Here is a 3,557-nt window from a genome sequence, read left to right on the forward strand (position 1 = left end):
GAGAGAGAGAGAGAGAGAGAGAGAGAGAGAGAGAGAGAGAGAGGAGAGAGAGAATAGGAATAGGTAAAGAAGAATTTAAACTATCATTATTTGCAGATAATATGATACTCTACTTGGAAGAACTAAAAAACTCCACCAAGAAGCTACTAGAATTAATACACAAATTCAGTAGCATAGCAGGAGACAGTCAATACCCCAAAGTCAATAGCATTCCTCTATACAGATAGCAAACACACTGAGAGAAAAAGTAGAGAAACAATACCCTTTACAATAACACTGTGGAACATGAAATACTTAGGAATTAATATAACTAAAGAAGTAAAACATCTATTCAATGAAAATTACAGTACTCTGAAAGGTGAGACCATAGAGGATTTCAGAAAATGGAAAGATATTCCATGCTCCTGGATGGGAAGAACCAACATTGTGAAGATGGCCATACTCCCAAAATTGTTATACAGATTTAATGCAATGTCTATGAAAATACCACCAATGTACCTTATAGACCTAGCTAAATCATTTCTAAAATTTATTTGGAGCAAGAAGAGACCTAGAATAGCAAAGGCAATCCTGGGCAACAAAAGCATGGCAGAATATATTACAATCCAAAACGTGAAGTTATACTGCAAAGCTACAGTGGTAAAATCAGCATTGTATTAGTAAAAATATAGATCTGAGGATCAGTGGAACAGATTAGAAGTTGCAGATGCAACTACAAACACACTCAGCCATCTTATCTTCAAGAAAGGGTCCAAACATGCATTCTGAAAGAAAGATAGCCTCTTTAACAAATGGTGCTGGAAAAACTGGCTCTCTATATGCTGAAAACAAAAACTTGACCCATGTCTATCACCATGCACTAAACTAAAATCAAAATGTATTAAAGATCTAAACACTAAAATAGAAACACTAAATCTCTTGGAAGAGAAAGTAGGAAGATACCTTGAAGACATAGGGGTAGGCAAACAGTTCATGAACAGTATTCAAACTGTATGGGAATTACTTTAAGGAATTAACAACTGGGATCTCCTCTTATTGAGAAGTTTTTGCACATCAATAGAAATTAACAACAAAGTGAAAAGACAACCTGCAAACTGGAAAAATCTTTAATAATCGCTCAGATAAAAGTCTTCTATCTAGACTATATAAAGAACTAAAAAGAATTAGGGCTCCAACATTTAAAGGCCCAATCCAAAAATGGACATCCAAGATAAACACACACTTCTCAGAGGAAGAAATACGAGAAGCAAATAAACACATGAAAAAATGCTCTACATCAACAGCCATTCATGAAATACAAATTAAAACAACACTGAGATACTATCTCACCCCAGAAAGAATGGCTATCATAAAGAAATCACCCAACAACAAATGTTGGAGAGGCTGCAGAAAAAAAAGAATCCTTCTCCACTGCTGGTGGGAATGTAGACTGGTGCAACCATTATGAAACCAGTGTGAAGACTCTTGAGAAACCTAGACTGGAAGTCCCATTCATTCCAGCTATCACCCTTATGGGAATTTTTCCAGAAGGACTGAAAACATCATATCATAGGGATATAAGTGGGATTATGTTCATAGCAGCACAATTTGTGATAGTCAAATCTTGGAAGCAACCAAAATCTCTGTCTTCTGAGGAATGGATGAAAAAGATATGGTAATTTTTCCCCATAATTTTATTGAGAAATAAATAGCAATGAGACAGTTTCAAATCAAATTGGTAGGACAGTTTCAATAATTAACACATTGCATACTGCCTTCCTAGTGGTTATTTGTTGTACAAGATGCAGACATGATACCTTATTTACAAACACTATTAGAACAAATCCCTCCATTCCTTGAATTAAGAGAATGTAGCTATATATCTACCCTAACCATTTTGAATACACAGATACAAAATCATCATTCATCTATATCCCCCTTTTTTTTAGTTCCATCATTTAAATTTTATAGGTGTGTGAATTCAGCAAAATATTCCAAAATAGTCCAGTAGTCCATAACAGTATTGGGTCTTCCATTTGACTGGCAATGTCAGAAGTTGTTGACCTGAGTCCCTTACAGCTCAACATAACAACATGACTTTATTTCTTGTACTTCACTTTTATACTTTTCTGCTGGGTGGTTAAGACCAAAATAAAGACCTATGTAACAAGAATTGTAGCTTTTGGATCTGATAAGGTCAGTCAAATCCCTTCAGGATTTATCCTGAGACCCTGTACCTCAGATTGCAGATCCTTTGTCAGTGTCAGCCATGTGGATGAGTCATGGCCATTACTTGACCAAAGTGCTCTCTGTGAAAGCTTGAGAGAATATTTTCTCTCCATGTGACTCTCCTTAGGCACACTCTACATCATCGATCACTTTCCCCTTTGGTCCCATAATTTCCTTGATCAGAAAATTTGGCAGTTCCACCTTCTGGGCTGCTCAGGATGGAGAACACCAGAGGCAAGGAGGGAGCCAGCCCAGGGAGGTAGACGGAAGAGCAAGGAGGGGACCGGCAGCCCAGCACCTCGAGAAGCTCCTCCTCCACAAAGGGGCTGAAAAGGAAAAGATGTGTGGAAAATGGCAAAGAGAAGAAGGAGCAAGGTCATGAAGCGCAGACTCCCCGGAAGAAGATAGCAATTCCTCCCCTCCCGGTGGAGCTGCCCCCCGTCAACCTGATACACCGTGACGTCCTGCGAGCCTGGTGCCAGCAACTCAAGCTCAGCCCTAAAGGCCAGAAACTGGAAGCATACAGGCGACTCTGTGAATACGCCTACCTGCAGCAAAAGAATATTCCTAGCACACCCAAGGAGGCCAGGTTCCAGGCATCAGGGAGACAGAGGAAGAGGTCCCTGGAAAGTCCAGAGGGAAGGATGTCTTCAATAGGACCCAACCTTTCTGAGGTGGCCCTGGACCCTGAGAGGCAGCTGGCTGCCTTGGAAGAGCTGCCTGCTCTCTATGAAGAGGTCAACACAAGTGTGATGACTGTGGCCACTCCTGAGTCTGTACTGGCCTCCTGGGGCCGAATTGCAGCTGGTGCCAGGAGGACAGGGACAGAAGAGCCACCAGCAGAGGCCTGCGGTGACAAGTGGTGCGTGGTTCATGGGCGCAGTCTCCCTGCAGTCACCCGGGGCTGGGTGCGGCTGCAGTTCCATGCGGGACAGGCCTGGGTGCCTGACAGGGCTTGAGTGCCCTGTTTCTGCTGCTCACCGGCTCCTTCCCACCACCCCACCTGAAGGACAACCTACTGAGTCCCATCTGCGTCAGAAGGAACAAGATCTTAGCAAAAAGCCTGCATTGGGAATAGAAGGCTGGATCACAGCGAACCTTTGGTACTTCACCTTTTTTAATCACTTGGACTTCTGGAGTGGTGAGTCTACGATAGAGACTGTGAACATCCAGAGCCTTGTGCCCTCCCTGGGATCCTCCCAGCTCACTGGGAAACTGTTGGACCTCTCAGCAATTACGCAGCCATGGGTGGCTCCAGGAAGGCATCCAGGAGGCACCAAAGCCCTCAGCAGAGCATCATCAGGTCCAGTGACACCTCCCATGTGAGAAGACAGACAGGGTGCTGCAGA

At 42.8% G+C, this 3,557-nt stretch overlaps 1 pseudogene; it reads left to right on the forward strand.

The window, feature by feature from the left end:
* Nucleotides 1-3,286, forward strand: part of LOC101572249 — a 13,863-nt pseudogene extending 10,577 nt beyond the window's left edge.
* Nucleotides 3,287-3,557: the final 271 nt, after the last annotated feature.

Source organism: Octodon degus, unplaced genomic scaffold (genome assembly GCF_000260255.1).
Source record: "Octodon degus isolate 3935 unplaced genomic scaffold, OctDeg1.0 scaffold00288, whole genome shotgun sequence".
In the NCBI taxonomy this organism is placed as follows: domain Eukaryota; kingdom Metazoa; phylum Chordata; class Mammalia; order Rodentia; family Octodontidae; genus Octodon; species Octodon degus.